Raw genomic sequence first — 21,983 nt, 5'->3', positions numbered from 1 at the left:
ATCCTAGTCTTGAAAACCATTTTATAGTAAAGAAAAGTTATGTTCATTGCTGGTTAGGAATAAATATGTCTCAAGGATTGGGCTATACTCCACCAATAACCTTAACTCAAATGGTTCTGTACTACCTGTTTCAGAATGTCAAAAATGCCTTTGTTTATCCTGAAGATAATCATGAACTCCTGTGTTGATGAACACCTGTTATGACCACTTTTTCATGATGCTCACATTGCAACCATGCTTTTGTGTCAGGTGGTTTTCATGATCCACTTGTTATGTTTAGGTTCTGCTTCTGTAACAGCACTCATTTGCCTGGAAGTCACTAGGAAGACTGTGTTCTAAACATAGGCAGAAATGTGGAGGCAGAAACTGAAGTAAAAGCTGTGGAGAAACATTGCTTACTTGTTTACTCCTCATGGAAACTACTTTCTTATATGACTCAGAACTATGCCTAAGGTTGGCAATATCCAAAGTGGGCTGGACCCACGATATTGATAATTATTCAGGAAACAGTCTAATAAAATTGCATGTAGGCCACTTTTATGGAGGCATTTTCTCAATTGATGGTCCCTTTCTTTTCTCAAAAAGATTCTAGCTTATGTCAAGCTGACCGTAAATTAGCCAGTATATTTAACAATGATTTATATGCTGAGAAAAAAATTAAGAAAACAATTCCACTCACAACAGCCTAAAAAATAGAATATTTTGGAGTAAAGCTAACCAAGGACGTAAAAAGACATCTGAAATGAACACTAAAACACTGAAGAAATTGAAGAAGACACCAGAACATAGAAAGATCTCCCATGACCAAGATTGGTAAGATTAATATTATAAAAATGATCATTCTATGAAAAGTAATCTATAAACAAAAATGCAATATGAATAAGGTGCCAATTTTTATTCTTCACAGAATTAGAAAACAATTGTAAAGTTCATGTGGAAGCACAAAAGTCATGGGTAGCCAAAGCAGTCCCAAAGAGTAATAACACCATTGAAGGTAACTTAGTACCTGAGTTCAAGTTATATGACTCTGACTCAGACAAACAGTCGTCATCCTTTGGTCTTATTTTGAACTTTAATTTTGGGTATATGTGTTTTATCTTTTTCTTTTGAATGGCTGAGTCATTTCTCTCTTTAGGCCAAGGGACACTACTTGGTTTGGCTTCCTTCCCCCTTGGATTCTCTGTCTCTAAAATCTGATCCAAATTTTGGGACCTAGTTCTTGGATGCTACACAGATAACATAGGGTGAGTGCTTTAGATAATCATGACCTTCAGGTGGCTCCTGAAACAGCCCTGGTATGTTTCCCACAGCTCTGGGAATTCTGCTGGATGCACATACAGCTCCAAGCAACTTAATCTCTCAAGGAATAAAATTCAAGACAAACTTGAAGGCAAACTTTTACTGAGCAGACATAGCTGGAAAGGAAATGGCAGCAGGCAATAAGGAAAACAACCTGGAAGGCTTAGAAGACACAGTGAGCCACCTGACATTCCAGTGAGCCTTGACAATTCACCAAGAGCAGAAAAGGGACATAAACACATGGATTTTATACAGTAACCTCCCCCTTACCTCCATGCACCATATTACTTTGATTTGTTCCAAACGACTTCAATGAGAATCAGTAGTTTTGCACCTAATCATTTGAAAATCTGACTTTACAAGAGTTTATTGTGTCCCTTTTCTCTTCAGAGTTAGGTGGAGATGCAGAAAAATTGGACTGCTGTATTTAATGTTTCATGGACCAAACTGAAATCTCAGAGTGCTTTTCTCATTAAACTTGGCATCCAGAGACACACACAGGTTCATGTCTAAACAAACACACACACCACACACAACCAGTTGTATACACAAGCACACATACCACAAACACTTGCACAATCTCAGTCCACACTGCATACTCAGGAAAGTTTAGTCGATGAAAGGCAGATGTCAAGCTGTTTTTCACCTACACAAATGGCAGTAGTAGAAGCCAGGTTAATGTACCTGGCTGATAGCATTTATCAAGAGTCAAGCACTGTACTAAGGACCTACAATTAAGTAAGCCCCAGGCTCCTTCCACAGAATGGACAGATGTATAAGAAGACTTATATCACATGATGGTGATTGGTTTCCTTTGTATTTACAGGTATCCCCTCTGTGTCTGTATGAGCTTAGAAAGAGTTGACCAACAACAGTGAGTAACTGAACCCCCTCCCTCAATACTTCTCAGGCTGTTGCTTAAAAGCCCTGGTTTCACAGCACCAGTTTGGGGAGTCAGGGGATTGTTTCCATCACACATGAAGTTTCTGACTCACTGTTAATCTCAGAAATCATATCTGTTCCAGCGGAACTTCACAAGACTGGAGTATCAACTGGAAGAAATACTTCCTCAATGCACTCTGAAATCTACTGTGGTTAAAGATCAACATCAACCATCTCTCGCTCTCCCTTCCTAGCTTTGCACAGGCATGCCCTCCATTAGAGGCATGTGACCTCCGCTTCAGGCTCCATCCAGGCAGGATAGACTGAAGCTTCATCTCAACACTGGTCAGCTGACTTTAAATGGTGATTCCTTCCTCCACCTCTGCCCCCAAGAGAATCTTCTCAATTTGGCATTTCATCATTAGGCACTTCATGCCTAATCTGCATGGTTATCCTAGATGAGAGGTGACAGATCTCCTCCAAACCTGACAATTTGTGATTCTAGGACATAATCTTGAACCCACAAGAGTACTGCATGGGTGCCTTGTAACCTAAGAAAACAGGCATGCCATCATCACACACCTGTACCTAAAGGTCTCCAGTAACTTCTATCTTTGGTTTGGGGTAATCTCTTTCAATGAAAACCCACAAAAGTCTGGAAGGACAAAGATTGAATGTAGGGACTGGAGAGAAGGCTCTTCCATTAAGAGCATTTGTCTATCCACAAGAGGACCCAGAGGGCAGTTAACAATCCCATGCCCTCTTCTGGCCTCGGGAGGAATTGCATGCATGTGGTGCACAGACATCCAGCAGGGAAAGATACATATAAATAAAAGAAAACAAACAACAGCCCTCTAAAACCAAGCAACACCACAAAAGCTCCAAATGTGTCGCCACACTAATATTACCTAAAAATAGAGCCACATCTCAACATGTGTGGGAATTCTCAACATGGAAATTTGGGAAGTCTTTATCTAGGAAGTCATTATTTCAACTTTATAGTTATCCCCGAGGCTGTATTTCAAGGAAATGAGAGGCAAATAGCTCTGGATTTCTTTTAAAAAAAAACTCTGAATGAATACTCCTTTACTAAGAGGCTTTAGAACAATACAGTGGTGGCTCTCATTAATTTTGTTTGCATGACTATTTCAGGACCATGTGAATGCCTGCACAATATTTTAGGGGTATCTAAATATATGACCTAAAAGATACAGTATGGATACATTTTTCATCATTAAGTGGGTATTCACAGAGTAGACCATGGTGTACATGCCCCCTAAAACTACTGTGTAGAACTGGCTGGCAGGCTGGGAATTCACAATGTAGTCTGAAGCTATAATTCACAATGTAGCCTGAAACTCATAGAGATCCATCTGTGTCTGTGAATTCAGGGGATACAGGAATGTGAAAACACACGTGGTGACAAGAGCTGTCAAAATTTAAAGGCTTTGCCACTGATTTTTTTTTTAATTCACAAAATGCAGCCATTTCTCTTATCAGCTAGATCAGTATAGCCAATGCATATAGCCACAGCAAAATACCAAAATAATGACCAGAACAAAAAAAAAAAAGAAAAATAAACTTCAAAACCCTAAACCAGTGGAACAAAAAGCTTAAACCTCAAACCCCCCCAAAAAAACCCAAACCAAAATCAAACAAACAAGCAAATAAACACAAATCACTATGAGCAGTGTTCTCTTGCTGCAGTTTAGCAGTGGTGAACTAAACCATGTGGCCAGCCTTGAAGGCAGGGTATAAAGGCAGTTTCAGAGGTAATAGGCTATGGAGACATTCATTGCTATGTCTCTTAAGGGGCTTTTAGGTGAAGCCTTCCGAAGGCTAAGGATGAAACGTATTATAGGCTTTTGCTCTAAGACTTTTAACTTTAGTTAACTCATCTCCTTTAAAGATTTTCACACTGCAGATCAAAACTAGTATTAATTTTTACTCTTGAACTTTTTCTCCAGAATGCTGAGCAGCTATGGATGTGCTTCTGCTTTCTATGAAGCCCTGCATGATCCAAGCTCAGCAAGAGAGGTATCCTGCACACCTCTGTGTAGAAACACACTTGCCCTGCCAATCTGGACCCTCACATTACCTCTGCTCAAATATTTCCATTCCTAAGAAGATGAACATCTTCTTGATGTACACCAATAATTTTGTAACATAATATATAATATATATAATATAACATAGAATATAATTTCTAGCATCCTAAGTGTTCTTTATGCTTTGTCCTGGATAACCATAGCTTTCCACCTGCTTTTTCTGACACATCCAGCACACAGCAGCACTGACTTGGATATGCTATTGCTTCCTTGGCTGTGAAATGTCAGTTGAGCCTAATGCTCTTAAAGTTCTTTGTGATCTTCATAGTCTTCTCTAAGTTTTCTTTATATCAGAGCCAGTGGTAAAGAACATGGCTACATACCTTCACTAAAAACTTTATTGTTCCAAAGATTTTCTAAGTGTGGTGATCATTGTCGACAATCTACATTTTCTTTAGGGTGGGGACTGAATCATGATGTGCTCCACCAACAATGACAGAAAGACATCAAACGTTAATATTGTGAATGCCAGAGACACCGTCAGGTGGGGGACAGGAAGCACCCCTAATGTTTTCAAATAACTCATAGATTCAGAGGGATGTGAGGGCAGGAAGCAGAGCAGTACTTCATAACAGCATACTGTCCTCAGGACACAGAGTCTTCATGGCCATGCCACACCAAGGCCTACCCCTGTGGCTGTGGTAACCCATGGGTTCCATTCTATAAGTTTCAAGTTATTTGTCATTTCTCTTGAATGGTTTTTGGCAAGTCACTTCACTCAAGCTGTGAAACTGGAGAATCTCCAGTTGTTTGCCTTTGGAAGAGCAAACGACTAATACCACGAGAGAGGAACTGTCCTCACCTCTGAACTACATTATCTTCAGCAACACTTGTGAATAATATGGGGTCTACTTCAACACAGATCAGAAGAGATAGTATGATGTTATTGGGGTTTACTCTGTCAGGGTAGCATCATGATAGCATCACAGTATACCATGCTGGATTATCCACAACATATGGACAGCTGAGAACCAGGCACATGTTAAGAAACTCTAAAGGGACAAAGATATAGGGGACCCACTTGGTTTTACGCCCTCCTCCCAGCCTGAGCTCTTAAGTTCTTTTGGAGGACTCTCAAGTAATGCTGCAGTTTTTACTGCCAATAGGTGGCCAACTCCTTCTGCTTCAGCAGGTACTGCACTCTTTCCTCCAGTTTGTTATGCTCTTGTTCAGTAGATAATAGTGATTTGATGGAGGATTATAAGCACGTGTGTGTGTGTGTGTGTGTGTGTGTGTGTGTGTGTGTGTGTGTGTGTGTTACAGTGTGATTGCACAGATACATGTACACTTGTGGACATACACAACTACATGTATGAACACATAAAAGCACAGTGCATTACAATCATGTGTTCAGTTTCCCATTAATGCTAATGCAAGTGGCTATAACCTGTACTACTGTAGAAAAGAAAGTTAACTTTTGTCAGATGGAGAAAGATCACAGTGTGCAGACAGATAAAGAACTCTGGCAAAGTGCACAGACAAGGTGACGCTTGGAAGTCCTTGTCCTTGTAGCAAAGCCCACTTAGTAAGTTCTCCAGGCTGTATAGTAAAGGCTTAGTTCCCCAGCAAGGACCAGCCCCTTGCTCTCACACACTGCTTCCCTCTTGCTTTAAGAGAAACAGTTTTCTCCAAAAGGAGCTCTCTTAACCACAGAGCAATGAGGTCAGGAAACCAGAAAATCTTCATAAACAGGAGGCAAAGTAAAATTTTAATCCCTGTAAGGTGATTTTATCAGGGAATTGATGGGCTAACAGAAGGCTGATGATCTCATGGCCAAATGATGTATGATTTCATACCAAAATATATTTCATGGAAGGGCTGGACCACACTGTACATTTTCATTCTTTGACTGATGAACATTTAGATAATCTCAATTTGGGGCTGCTCTAAGGAATACTGCTAAAACCCAAATGTCCCCTAGTTTCTCTGTGGATACCCACTTCTCATTCTGGAATCACTGGGTCACCTGGAGACTGCAGTTCAACTTTCTGAAGAATGGTACATGACTTCTGGCAGGGCTCTATCATGCACTGCCAACAGCAATATCTGAAGGGTCCTCATCTCCCCCAAATTTCCATGAAGTCAATTTTAACACAGTGTAAACATGTTTGGGATAAAAGGAGCTACTGAGTGCTGCAGACACAGAGCTGTAGTGTATCAGGAGCCTAAGTGGGCTGCACTGCACTGAGACAGACCTGTTCTCACACCTCCCCATGGCTATGTGAATTCTGCTTGTGTTGGAATCACCTGCAAGCACACGACTACTCTAATCTCTCAAAGAACAAAATCCAGGCCAAGTTCTAAAGAGAAGGATAACTGATTCAGTGTTAGGCAAAGGTGGAAAGAAAATGCTAGCTGGCATTGGGGATGAGAAGAAAACAGGCTGTAGGGGAGAAGCAGTGAACCCCTGACCATCCAGTGAGCTGTTACCATTTACCCAGGATAGAGAAGAGACACAACTTCCCAGCTACCCTTTTTGCCTCCCCAGGACCTTGATTTGCCACAGCAGCCTCCTCCTAACCTTTGTGTACCCCATTCCTTTGGTTTCCTCCAAATGATTTTATTGTAAATGAATAGTTTTGGCCTCTACAAATCCTGAGAACTTTTATATTTACAAATACAGGTTTTGTTTGTTCCAGGGTGGATATGTAAAAAGTTGGGTGGCTTCATGCAATGTTTGATACAGAGTGGTAAAAACCTGAGTGGCCATAGTACTTTCTCACCTAAGGTGGGTACAATCATTGTTAAAGACGTTCCTTCCATGAGCAAGTGAATATAAACATGTGCAGAAAACCACAAACATGTGTATGAGAAAATACATAGAAACACAGACAGACAGACAGACAGACAGACAGACGGACAGACACATACACACACATTCAAACATACAGAAGCAACCACAGCCACAAAAGCTCATACAGGCATCCACACCTACACATATACTCAACATGAGGACACAGATGCTCACCCATACCTGGGAAAGAACATATATGTGAATGCATGTGTGCTTATACACACATACAATATTGTAAACTATCTAAACAATCCCATATCCCCGATAGGAGTAGAAAGAATAATTAAAAAACCCCCAATGAAAAATTCCCAGCACAAATTCCCAGCACAAATTGGTTCTCTAATCTGGAATGAGTCTGCAGAAATCATCTTTGAGACTTTGAAGACAGGTGATTTTGGTTCTAACCATAGCACTTTAGGATACTTCCAAACTTTTTCATCTATAGGCCCATGAAACAAAAGTTACTGCAAAGGGTGTGGAACCACACATTGTAGGCCCATAGAATCACAGTGTACTAGACTTGTCCAAGCTATTGGGCCCTGTATAGTCAGGCTGGTCTACTTGTTTAAGAGCTGTGGTGGCTACCAGGATTCTAGTGAAAGAAGCAGAGAAGTTAACTCTGGGTTAGCATCTTATACTTACATTCACCCCATGCAGTTGAGACTCTTCTCAAAGGAACACCAAAATCCCGGCTGTTTAATGCATGTGTGAAACAGTAGCAGGTCCTATTTCCGAACCATCCTGGAGTCTGGTTTGAAAACCCCTCTGGCATCAATCTTGCCAGATGATGACCACAGATGCTCATCAGTAACTGTAAGAGGAAACAAACATGATGAAAGAGATTGGTTTAGAACTCATGGCAACCCCCAGATTTCATGTAAGAGTCTGATGCATCACTCAGGATGGGTGGGAAATCTTCATTAAACATGGAACCAGGTACACAGGGGTTTCAGCATTTATTACAACAGAAACGATTTGGACCTAAGACTTATAGCCCAAATATATGGTGAAAAAGAAGACCTGTTATCATGTATCAGGACGCCACTATGCTTTAGTTACTGCATATGTGGATGTTATGATCTATAGGAAAGAGGGCTTATCACAGCTGGTGGGAAGGACATTAATAACAAAGAGGGATTCTTGGCTCTCCTCCAAACTATTTGCCTTCCTTTATGAGTTTCTTGCTTTCAATGCTGAGGACATAGACTTAATGACTCCTTCAAGGCCAGAGATAACATGGAAGGGTGCTGTGTGAAGATCTATGACCTATGTACCAAGCAGCAATAGGTACGATGCATGAAGCATCAGGGGCAGGTTGCCCTCATTACTAATAAACACAGTCAAGCCCATGGAACCATCCTCCACCTTATCTAGGCACTCTCCTATGTCTTATCCAGTTGTTCTGTGATAATTTACAAGACTTTTGTGGAGTTAGCCTCTTTCAAGAAACTGCATGATTGGCAAGCAACCCCTCCTACTCAATTACAAAAATGTATCATTAAGATAGATAAGCTAAACACACATTACACACCTACAGGCTAGAGGAGTTTTATTTGGGTGCCTACTTGACAGGAGCACAGAGCTTTGAGTTATATAGTCAGAGACTGTAGCTCATTTGCTTTGTAAGGTTCATATGATGTCACAGGGAGGAAGCAATTTGCAAGTTTTAGTGCCCACTGGAATTGCAAAATGAGTGGTTCTCATTATCTTTTTTTTTTCGGGGTGGGCACAGGGCAGGGGGTTTGTATGTTTTCTTTCCCTTTTCCCTGCATTGCAAAATGGTCTCTTAACCCAGTCTAAACCTTGGTTCACAGTGACAGAGCCTGAGAAGCAGCTTGTCAGTCCTGTTTCATGTCAGTGTTGCTAGGGTTCTTTCCTGGAGCTTCTATTCAGGAGCTGACTGGATGAACAGGGATGTGTGAAGAAAGGCTTCTCTCTGGCTGAGGGTTAGGGTGAAAGATGTTAGGCTTCAAGAAAACAATTTCTCCAACTCTCTCAACCTAGTCTGCAGAAGAAGCTGCTCACTAAGCGTTTTTAGTCCCTAAGGGATGGATAGCACAGTCCTGGGTCTCACTTGAAACTTTAGCTTTTTTACATTCAATGGATCCTCCAGCATTGAGGTCTCCTTACTGTTCCCTGCTCACTTATGATTTCTGGTGTGTCTTGGGGAGGGGGATATGCATGTCTGTGCCAATATGTATATTGCTGGGTATGCTGAGAGGCCAGTTAGTTACATGTGGTTTTGCAGTCTTTCTGCAAAATAAGCCCAGATCTCTCACTGAATCTGAAACTTCTTGCTTTGGTTAAGCTATCTGACAAGCATCTTTGAATCATCTGTCACCTCCCAGCAGAGCTCTTGGTATTATTTGATCTCAGGTCACTGCTACAAGGGTAAGCTACTCATAGAGAGGAAGAGCATGGTAGCTCTCTCCACATTTTTACAGATTTTATTGTTTTCAGTTTGTTGTTATTGATGTAAAAAACCACTTTATTAACATGAACAAAGCCAATGCTGTCTGTTCCAGGTTCAGAAACACAACTTGGCCCACTGTGCTTTCTCATGAATTTCTTGTCATTAGGCTTAAATCCCTAGGGAGAGGGAGGAGGGTGTTGGTGACCCAGGATGGGTCTTATCCTACAAACCTAGGCTCCACGTAAAGCACAGGTGAGTTTTCCAACCCAAAAATACTTATCAAACAAACAGAACCCATATTGCCAAAACTTAAAAGTGAACAATTTCATTTTTAGCCCAGCCCACTCTTCCCAAACCTTACCATTTGACCTCAGATTCCCCTTTACAGCCCTTCCCTCATTCATTACAAATTCCTATCCCTGGGTTGTTTGGCCCACCCATTTGCGGAACAACCGGGGAGCAAACATGGTACTCATGGAACCAGAACAGGATATGGGGCACAAAGGGTTGCTCAACAACAGCTGCACATATGAGACAAAAGTTGTCTCAAAGGATTTGGTGGTTCTATTTAAATTACCCTTTGGAACCTGACCACCAGCCTCTCATTCTCAAAAGGGAGTATGAGGCTCTTAGAGGGAAGAGGGCAAGAGTCCAGGGACCCCAGTGGCACATAGGATGGTTCCCTAGTCTGGTGGAAAAGCAGTGGGCTTGGTTGACTGACCACTGAGGCCATCTCACCTGGGTTCTTATAACTGGCCATCTGTTGGTCTTCAGAATCCAGTGGCCCCAGATACCAAGCTTCTTCCAGAATCTCCAAGTCTGTGTCCTCCATGACCCAGGGACTTTCACACAGCACTCTTCCTCTCAATGCCTACCATATGGTGGCAGCAAGAGGAGCTCCAACACTCAGGTCATGGGGACAGGTGCCCCGGCTGGAAGTGACCTTCCTGGCTGTTTCTGCAAGGGCCTCTCCCTCTGCTCTACCTCCCAGGCTGCCAATGCTACCCTATCACTCTAGGCAGAGGAGCTCCTGGTCCTGTGACCACCACCCCTTCCAGCTTTATGGAATGAAGAGGTGTCTAAGGATGCCACTTCCGGAATTATCTAGGACCCAGATCATCCCTGCTCTATGGTGCCTCACTCAGAGAGGCTCTGGTCCAGCCTTCTCCCAGGACAGAAAGAAAGGCACCCCATTTATTGTTTTGTCATTAGAGTCTTTTATAATAAAAGGTTTTAAAATATACTTATTATAAAAATACAAAGTTAGACTTCTTTGCCTATCCTGTACTGAGATAACACCCTGGAAATTCATGGCGTGTCTTATTGGCTTCACCATGAGGATTCATGAAATCCTACAGTGCATCCCTCTGCTGACATTGTTTTGCTGAGTATTTCATGGACATGACTTTGTTTCGGGACACTTCCCCCTCACAGTTTTGTAGAGTGCTGCATTTCAGAGAAATCATTGCATGCTAATTCCCTAGCTTGCTTTGAACGTCATTAGGGATGTTTTAATATCACATGAACTGTAATGTGTTGTAAAGTTCATGGATAATAAACATGACTAACTGTCTTTTTAATGGTGCTACCAGGGTCTTCTGAGAGGGAGCCAAGGCAGGTTTATAGAGCAGAATATGTTTCTACTTGAAACTTCCTGGAGGATGTTCTTAAAACCCTCTTTCTTAGGATCTTGAATTGTGTGGACCAGCCTATCTGTATAGAGCTTATTAATTCTTGTAGGATCAGCAAGTATCTGCATGGGAAAAGTTCCTGAAACAGAAATAAATACAGGCCTGACCAGCAGAGCCAGGGTTTGTCTAAGAACCTACTACACAGCTTAGGTCCAACTCCCTTCTCAAGTGTCAGGAAATGTGCTGAAACATAGCAATCTTTGGATTGATGTGTGTGTCTCGGTGTGTTGCTGTGTGTGTCTGTGTGTGTCTGTGTGTGTCTGTGTGCTTTTGTCCATGTGTGTGCTAGAAATTTTATGTTGTGTATTTCTGTATTGGTAGGTGCTTGTTTTAGGTGTTTGTAGTATGGTTACTTGTATATACAAGTGTGTATTTAGGTATGTCTCTGTGTGTGCATGTCTGTGTGTGCATGTACGAAGGCATGAACTGGTTTGTTTCTGAACATATATGTACATATTCATATGTATCTATACATATATACACTTGGTCAGCAAACATCTTAAATGATAATACAGTCCAGCTTTAATGAGAAAGTACTCTATCAGTTCACTTTGCATCACAGAAACATCAAATACAGTAGCAGGTCATCATGCCTCTCCACCTAACTCAATAGAACAAAAGGAGACAGATAATGGTGTAAAGTCAGATATTCAACAGTTGGTAGAGAAAAAATTTCATCACTATTGAAACTGGTTGTAGAGCAAATCTATTTATCTATATTGAAATCATTTGTAGGAAAATTAAAGACTGTGGTACATGGAGGTGAGTGGGATGCTGCCGTGTCAAATCCATGAGCCTGAGAGCCAACAAGGCTGGCTAAGTGTCCGTGTCCCATCTCTGCTCTTCTCTATTAGCAGTGGTATCACGTCTTTCTTCATTAATATCCCTTTTGCAGTTCAATGCTTTCTTCTGGGAAGATTTGTATACCGCACACTCTTGCTGATTATAGTATCTCTTCAGTGAGCATGGATTCTGGGAGATGGATTCTCTGGGTATTCGCAGATGGAGGGGTTCACAAGAGGAACCCAGGCAGGTTCCTGCACTCTAGATATAATAACAGCCTTCACTTAAATGGTTGCTAGGCTCCCTAGAAGACCTCTGTACAGTGCTCTATTCAGACATTGTTATGCAATTATTTTTCAATATAATATATATGGACTATTGGAGAAATGTGATGTTTTATTTTAGCTCCAGCACAGTGTGTAGTTCACAGTTAACTTGTAAGCTGTTTATTAAATCTGGAAAAAATTTTAGGCCCAGATGCTCTGTGGCACTGCTTCTTTGGGGATACAAGGAAAGACCTTAGCTCAAAGGTCATACTGGATTGTCCTGCTGAATAAGCCTGGTGTTTGCTGGATAGCTGACATGACAGGTCCTCACCAGGTCTTTATGTCTTGCTCCCCTATGTCTGAAATACTCCAACAGAAACTCAAACAGGGCACAGAATAGGTCCAGGTATCCCAGAGACACAATTCTTCACCAGGAGTACTGATTGTGCAAAGCAAGTGAACCACCATTGCATCTCATCCCTATAACCATAGAAATCTTGGGCTGAATTTTCTTCCTTTCTTTGGGTAACTATATATCATAAAGGCCTTTATTTTGTCTAGCCTCTGGTTCAGCAAGAGTGCATGTTTGGAAGGCTTCAGAGAAGTGCTGAGGGTCATTAAGATCTGCTGGTCATCCTGGAGGGGCCTGAGAATGCAAATTTTGCTTGTCCTCATGGGTCATCTTGAATAATTTCATGGATAAGTCAAGCGAAGTTTAAAGACTTTGAGGTATTGTCTGTAACATGACTCCTGCTTTGCCTTGCAAGGACTTGTCCAACAGCACCCCACCCCAATTGGGGCATAGCTACATTCATCTTGAAGACATTATTACCATTAGTCACAGCCTTTGCACTATATTTCTAAGGCCATCAACAGACTGTAGGTCTCTGTTGCAAAATCTACAGCAAGAGAATGCTGCTTAGCTTAAGAACTGTGTTTTGGTTTTGGTTACTTTTGATTTCCTTGAGTATATGATTTTCTTTCTTTTCATTTGAAGTTTTGTCATTTATTTGTTTTTGTTACTATAATTAATTTGCTGTTTTGTTAAGGCTATGTACTACATACTTTTACTCTCCTACTTTAAGCTTGTATTGAATAAAAGTAATGTATTCTTATGAATAAAAACATAATCTCTAATTTTTATCTCATAAGAACCTTCTGTATTCATGTGTGGTTCACAGTCTTGTAACACTAGAAGTATCAGGTAGGAATGGACCTCTTCAAGTGTAATGTGGCTTAGTCTTCATTATTCATTCCCAAACAGTCACAGCTACACAGAGAATAGTGCTTTTGTTGTGCTTAGTGTGTCAAAATCTGTCGAACTAACTTCATGATGAAAAATATATCCATGCTATATCTTTGTGGTCATAAATTCAGCTATGTTAAAATGCACTACTCCATGGATGCTCATCCTAAGAAATAAAATTCACTAAGGGAATATCAAAGAAATTAGTAACCACAGAGCAGTATGCCTTTTATTTCCTTGAATGGTAGCATCACTTATAACTGCAAAGCAGAGATCATGAGTTCCAAGATCATTTTGCAGATGTTAGGATTTTTGTTTGTTTGTTTGTTTTGTTTTGTTTTGGTGTTGGTGTTGTTCTACTGATGATGAATTTTGTTCTCTTGGCCTGGACAATGTATTTGATGATATTTTAAAATTTGGTTAGGGCGTTGTTTCTGTTTTTGCATTATTTCATTTATGTGTATGGGTGTTTTTCCTGCTATATGTCTGTACACTACATGCATGCAATTCTCCCGAGGCCAGAAGAGGTCAATGGATTACACCTGGAGAAGAAGTGATGGAGAATTTTTTTTTTATTTTTATCTTATGTGCATTGGTGTTTTGCCTGCATGTATGTCTGTGAAAGTGCCAGATCATGTAGTTATAGATGGTTGTAAGTTGACATGTGGATGCTGGGAATTGAACCTGGGTCCTCTGGAAGAACAGTCAGTGCTCTTACCTGCTGAGCTATCTCTCCAGCACCCGAGATGGCGGATTCTTAATGTCACTTTTTAGATCTTCTAAGAAAAAAAGTCTCAAATGGATAAGCCATCTATCCAGCACTTGCCTGGACTTTTGTCTTTCCTTGTGTGGTGTATCAGCTGCACTGGATCACACCCAACCATGGTGGTGGAATTTAAGTCCACTTCAAATTTGGTTATGTTGTTCCCTTGGGGTGGGGCATGCATCCACATCTCGATATTAAATCAAGGCAATGTATTTAATATTAACATTAAGCACATGGGGAATTAACGCTTTAAGAAACAGCACTTCTGTGAACAGCTTCCCATCTTTCAATACTTAATTGTGACAAAGCAAAAATACATTTGAAACACTCATGAGACATGTGCTGCAAACCACTATGCATTCCAGTCATTGGGTTTCTTGGAATCTAAACTCCTGGCCATACACATGAGTCTGTGGGGCTGTGTCAACATTTAGTAGCAACAGTAAGCCAGCCATCCTATTCCAGCAAAACAGAATTCACTGTTTAACTTGGAAGGAGGCTGGTGCGTGTTGGTTCAACTCTGGGAATTCTTGACATCTCTGCACTATGATGTTTCCTGCTGGGTTTGATGTGCAGACTGATGAAACCTTCTCTCCTGTAGAAGTTCAATGATAGGTTTAACTAATGTCTGGTGAAAGAAGGCATGTTTCATTTAACTGGTACTTTGGTTTCTCAGTTGGGGGCACACAGTCAACAATCACCCTTACTGACATGGATTCTTTTCCTTAGTGATGTTCCTCAGCATGGTACCATGCAGACATATGGCTGGGCATCTCTTCTGGGCCACTCTGGCCTTCCACCCACAATCTCTAGGCAGTGGCTGTCTGTCAGCAAGCACCACAACTCGCTGCAGGTCCCCACCTGTCTCTGAAGTGTCATCCTTTAAGATGCATGGCATTACCACACAGTTCTTGCTGGACTGTTTGCCTGTCCTGCACCAAAAGGTTTTTGAGAAGAGACATATCATTTGACTTTGTATTTGCTGTGTCTCCCATCATTGTTCAGTTTGGTTAAGAAATTAACAGTGAACACCTATATATTTATGCATCACTGTCTGCCAGCTTGAACCACCAGACTTAAAATACACTCTAAACTTAGAGTAAACTGTTTCTTATACTTTAGTACAATGCATGCTACTCTATTCCTAGGTACCTCATGCCAAACCACTCAATTTATAATATTGGTTAAAGTCAGCAAATGGCATGGAGTAATATATCCTGAAGACAGACTGTAAGCATCTCACAGGCAGGCTTGAACTCTCATTCTCTTTCTCCTCTTTAATGCCTATGTAGTAATCAGCCTTCTAAGAACTTGTTGAATGGCACAGATTTTACCCAGAAGTCTTTCAATGGCAATGGTCAATACACAACTCAACACAAGCAATGAGTCAAACAAAAAAGAGGAAGGTATTAACTATGTAACTGAGTGAGAAGTCACCTGGCTTCCAGTGCTTAAACTATTGTCAGCAGGATTTCTCACTGCCCTTCTTTATTTCTTGTTTGGCTTTTCTGTGTTTGCTTTCTTGTGTTCACGTGAAGACATCTTTTGTCTTACATGGGTAGCGTTCTAACTTAGCAAACATGTTAAGGGTATCACTTTATTCTCTTCCACTGGAGATGATATCAGAAGAGGACTGTAACTTACCAACTAGATTTGGCTGCCATCCCTAAGCAACTCAGTGTGATCACAGGAGTTAACTCTTGATGGCCAGGCTTGTGTCATTTGCTTGTTTCTATAACCAGAGGATGGCTGTTACATGGGACAATCAAACCAGATTTGTGTATCTAACATTCCAAATCAGCACTTAGAACCACAAATATTTTGTGTGGTAGGGCTTTTTAAAATCTGTGGATTTTAATATGTAACATACAAATGTAATAATTTATATAATCAAAATAAGAGACCTTGCAGATAAGATAAAAGTTTAAACAGGAAGCTCATACAGGCTTTGCTTACACTTTATATAAATATGCTTAGCCTGAAGATAATTTAATATACATATTATGACTTACTGTCAGATATGGTGGTACACGCTTTTAATTCCAGCACTTGCGAGGCAGAGACAAGTGGATCTGTGAGTTGGAGGTCTGCTATCCCTAGAAAGTTCCAAGTCAGCAAGGACTATATACTGAGAAGCTACTATAGAAATGTACAATTAGAATATATTTACTATGCCTGACATTTCTGTGCAAACCCTCATGTGAGGTCCACTTGTGTTTCCATGAAGAGACTCCCGTTTTGCACTTTGGAGCATTTCAACACTGTGAGTTTTCATATGATGGATGCTCAACCTATAGTCTCCTCCAGAATGTTCCAAGATAGGGAACTCTGGAATTACCAGAGCACCTTAGTAAGAAAATACACAATACTGCTGTCAGGGAAAAAGCTGACCTTTAGAACTTGGATACATTCTAAGTATTATAATCTACTCCTGAAAATAACTTTCCACTCAATAAGGCCTCACAGGTGGTCCAAAATCCCAAAGTATTTGGAATATTTTCCAACAACCTACCTGTTTTGTGCCTAACTTGTTTTTCTTTCATTGGACAAGGTACAGATTGGAGGTATAACCTTCTAGAAGTGAATTAAAACTCATTAAAAATGATGGAGACTATTATGTCCTGTTTGTCATGCATAAGATGTGCAAAGCCAAGACTGGATCAGGCTCCATGAAGTTCTTAAGGAACAATTTTCTTGGTTTAGGAAAATTTTTTAACAAGTTCCTCTCCACAGGGTTGGCTGAGAAAGTGGACTTGTCAGTGACTGAACACAACTTAATACCCATCAGAAATAGGTGAGTAGCCACTTTTACCAACAGGGCTTGTCCAAAGGACACTCTGGCAGTGCAGCCTTTTGTGCTTGAAGTAACTATTGGGATTCAGCTTCTTGACTGTATCTTTTCTCCTTCCTACCTTCAGGAATGTTTCAGCATACAAAGCAGATCATTTTTGTTACAGATTCCATCATTAACGTGGAAGCCTAGGAAACATTATCTTCCTGAAGTTCTCTATCAACTTCTTCAAGCCTTGATGATAGAATCAATGCCAAAACTGAAAAATGCATTCCTAATTCCATTTATCTTTAAGGGGAACAGGTTTTTGTCTAATTGAGAACTTGGAGTAAAATCTTCCTGTAGAAAAGAGAAACAGGCAATCCTATATGTTTCCTATAAGTAACAGGTCACTCATTGAATGAATAATTGACATTAGTGAACTGGTTGAAGGCTAGTTAAATGTGTAGCTTATTCACTATTCGAATTTTAATTATGTTTTTCTATTCTAGTTCTCAACTGAATAAGTACTTTACATTGTTCCATCAAAAAAAGTATTGTTTTTGGACAATGGTGGTGTATGCCTTTAGTCCCAGCACTTGAGAGAGAGACACAGACATATCTCTGAAACTGAAGCCAGCCTGGTCTACAGAGCAAGGTCCAGGACAGCCAGGGATACACAGAGAAGGGAAGCCCTGTCTCAAATACAAACCAACAACAAAACAATAGTATCATAAAGAGAACAGACTTCCATTTTCCTTCTTTAGGTGGCTGAGGCCACACTATTTTATAGCATTCATGGGGGTCAGTAAAGATATTACAAACCCAGAACAACTGTGGAAAATGAAGCCTCAGCAGAACCTGGAAGATGACAGTTACTTGGTAAAATAATGCCTATAAAAGTAATAAGTGAAATCTATATACTTCAAGTGTATTCTGAATCTCCTAGTGTTGGGAAGGGCACTCCTTTCTAATCTGCTGATCTCTGTGATCAGGTGCCTGTAGCTGAAGCTGTATAGTACAATTGATGTGACTTGACCAATTATCAGTGCTTAGCTGTATAACTTCCATTGTTCCCTGAAAACCCTGGGTCTTGCATTTCTATGAATCAACTGGACCAGATCATCCCCAGAGCCTTTGGGTCCTTTCTAACACCTGTGCTTCTGACTTTCAAACCAAAAGTCATGATAGCCTGTATAATAGTAGTTTTGTAAGCATTTTTATAGGTAGATTACTAGAGAGTTCACCATGTAATCAGTGACTGACTGTTTAAACCAAATAAACTGTTTTGTGTAAAGAATCAGTTGTCTCACTTTAGATCAATAGCAATGTTTCTTGCTACATCCTTTAAAAGGTGGCAGGAATTTTTGGTGCCAAACAGTTACCGTTTGAAAATATTCAATGTGCAATTCTAAAAGTCACAAGCATATATACCATAAAACAAAATTATTTTCATTTTTCCATTTAGCTCTCTTACTTGCTGTAACGTAATGTTTAGCCAGAAAACTGTTCTTGCTGGTTCACTCAGGCTGTTTTAAAATGCAGAAATTACAGAGCCATTTCCTTTCTGAGTGGAGTGCTTAGAAAGATATTGGATAGAAGAATGATTTATGTCAGGTGACAAGAGAACTCATCCTTAGACACTGGCAACTGTGGGTACTGTGGGGATGATTCTGTGTGCAATGAGAAGGAGAACCCGAACATCTGACAGCAGTGGAAGCTTCTCCTCCAGCACACTTGGAGCTATGAAAAAAAAAGACTTAAATAAGCAAGCAGTTCAAAAAGAACATGATAGGAAACACTCTGTGGTCTTCATTTGAGTCTTTAAATTTTTTATTTCTTGTTATTCCCTGTGGAAACAACAAATTGTTCAACACAAATTTTTTTTGAATTGCTCATTGGCACAAAACACGGTGGACAGAGAAGTATAATTTGTTGGAAAGCAGATCGTGTCTGCAGGAGTTCACTAGATAGTTAAATAGCTTTTTCTAAACTTTCTGATCATTAATTCATCTCTTTTAGAAATATAAAACAGAGTATTGCTGTAGTAGGGACATATTCTGCTGTTGCCCCAAAGTGAGGGAACAGAGGTGTGCATCAAGAGCCATGGATGGCAAGAGAGTGGAGGAGCTGCTGGCCAAGGCAGAGCAAGAGGAGGCAGAGAAGCTGCAGCTCATCAAGGTGCACAAGGAGCTAGAGCTGGAATTCGACCTGGGCAACTTGTTGGCTTAGGACCACAATCCCCCGACAGTGCTGCGCCAGGCCAGGCCCTCGCTGGAGGCTGAGCTGCGGGCCCTGGCGCGTGACAACATGCAGCTTTTCATCAACCAGCTACTGGCAGCTGCAGACCATGGAGCACATGGAGGAGGCGGTGGTACTGCGCTTGCTGGAGCCTGCCACATGCCTGCCCTGCGAGAAGTTGCTGCCCTGGCCACTGCCCCTCACCCACTGGCCTTAAGGGCATCCCATCAGTCCCCAAAAGAAGACCAACCTCATGTGGGATGAGGTGAGTGGGCAGTGGGGGTGTCTTGGGACTACAAGCGCGCACAGGATGACACTAAGGAATGGCTCATCAAGGTGCCCAGGAGTGCCAACCCCATGGAAGACCAGTTCACCAAGAGGATTCAGGCCAACAAAGAACGCGTGGCCAAGAAAGAGATGAACCTTCTGTAGAACCTGGCCTGCGAGCACAAGATGCAGATGCCCAGCTCAGCTGGGCTGCACCCTAAGGAACACCAGAGTAAGGAGGAGCTTCGGTGGGAAGCTTCCAGGAGCGCGTCCCCAAGGAGAACGCGCCCCAAAGCTCTGGCAAGAAGAGGAAGTTTCAGCCCCCCTTTGGGGACTTCCCAGCCAAGAAAAAGAACCAGTGGGAGCTACTTCAAATCATGAACAGTAATAAACCTCAGCTGGACGTGACAAGGGCCACCAACAAGCAGATGAGGGAAGAGGTCCAAGAGGAGCCTGCCAAGAGGAGGAAGATGAGCCAGAAAGGCAAGAGAAAAGGGGGCCGGCCAGGACCTTCCTGCAAGAGAAAGGGCAGCCTGCCTGCTGGATCAGGGAGAGAAAAGGAAAGGAGGCCTGGGAGGCAAGAAGCATTCCAGGCCACCTGAGTCAGGGTGCAAGAAGACAGGAGTGCCGCGCCAAGGTGGGAAGAGGAGGAAGTATCTCCCATCTGGACCTGTTCTGAAAAGCTAGGACTGTACTAAAGGTTAAGTTGTGCATGCTGCAGGCTGGCTCAGGAGGTGGCTGCTGTCCTCAGTGAGATTGACATTGAAGTGACAGGTTTGCCTCTCCAAGAGAGTCAGTGCTGGACTATGAACTAATGGAGACGCTGACTGGAAGTTAGTGTATTTTGGAACATGTGAATTATAGAAATGATATGGCCAGAACCAGGAGTAAGTTAAGGCCTGCCTTTTTTATCTTGACTTTGGATACTGGGTAAGAGTTGATCAGATTTCTGAGTTATAGTAGATTGGTTTCAACATTTTTGCATTATTTTTGTAACAAACCTTATATATTTATCAAAGCAAAGGAGGATGGGGGAAAATTACGTCCACCTGTGATTTACAAGTATTGTAAAGGTATGCTTTAACCTGATGTTGCTTTTAACTTTTACTCTTGGTAGGGGTTGTATGTGAAGTCAGTAACCTGGGTACCAGTACGGAGTGTGCTTGAGAAAAACAAAGTAGTTACAATGGTTATAAAAAGACCCCTCCTTGGGCGGTGGTAGCCCATGCCTTTAATCCCAGCACTGGGAGGCAGAGGCAGGCTGATTTCTGAGTTCGAGGCCAGCCTGGTCTACAGAGTGAATTCCAGGACAGCCCGGGCTACACAGAGAAACCCTTTCTCAGAAAAAAACCAAATAAATAAATAAATAAATAAATAAATAAATAAATTTAAAAAAATAAATAAATAAATAATAAAAAGACCCCTTGTATTAGGGAAACTTTGCCACTAACTATTAATATTAAAATTATAGTGCTTTTTTATGTTGGTTCAGGTTGTGCATTTGGCCAGTGAATTGCTTTAAGTGATATATTGGAATCACACTAAGTAATGGTAATTAACCTTGTAATGGTAATTAACTCCAGAAAATGGTTGTCATTTGATTTGTAACTGATGGCTTTTGTTTAATTGGCTTGAGTTTAGCAAGTCCTGGTCTGGATTCAGTATGGAGCCAAGGCTGAGGTTAGAGAGGAGCAGCCACACCCAGCAGGAGAATTCATGTATATTTCTGTCCTGGATGTTTTTCCCTGTTTCATTGTTTTATTTTTGGTCATAATAAACCTATTTTTGCAAAATTAATTTAAATATATATATATATATATATATGTATATATATATATATGCAAAGAGTAAGACTATACAATGAAATTCATACTTTCATTGATCGAAATCACCCTGCTATTCCTGCTGTTCTCATAAAACCACAAGCACATAATGAAATTCATTTCTATACTAGGATTGACTATTATTCCAAATCCTTTTCATTTTACCTAATAAATCCCCTGCTGTTTCTCTGCAGAATTGCCACCTTTGATCATTGTCATAGTGATACTACCTGGCTGAAGGAAGTAGCCCAGGACAACACAAACAATTTGGAAAGGACTTACATGATTTTTTCACTCTTACACCTGAGAGGTTAGGTCACATTGTACCATAGATTCAGAAGGCAGAAGCCACAGATGACAGTGCCAAACACAGTCCTTCCTGAACTACTGGACACATTTAAATGGAGGTTTCACTGGATTTCAGTGAACTCTTGAGTTCTCACTGGAACTCAGAAAGGTAGATATTGGAGAAGTGATGGCTAATGGAACTACAGAGCAGCAATCCAATGTCCCTGTTGACCTTTGCTCAAGATGCCTACTATGTCTGGTTGTAATGGAGAAAGGGAGAAAGTGGGGTTTTCTCTTTTGAAGAAGAGACATAAACTTTACAATTGGATATTCCCTTGGACCTGAA

General features: G+C 41.1%; 1 pseudogene; it reads left to right on the top strand.

Moving 5' to 3' along the window:
* LOC117702810 (uncharacterized) overlaps positions 1 to 19,523 on the top strand; it is a 31,804-nt pseudogene extending 12,281 nt beyond the window's left edge.
* Positions 19,524 to 21,983: the final 2,460 nt, after the last annotated feature.

This window comes from Arvicanthis niloticus, chromosome 2 (assembly GCF_011762505.2).
Source record: "Arvicanthis niloticus isolate mArvNil1 chromosome 2, mArvNil1.pat.X, whole genome shotgun sequence".
Lineage (NCBI taxonomy): Eukaryota > Metazoa > Chordata > Mammalia > Rodentia > Muridae > Arvicanthis > Arvicanthis niloticus.
The sequence above is the reverse complement of the archived record's forward strand: the minus strand, read 5'-3'. Positions and strand labels throughout refer to the sequence as shown.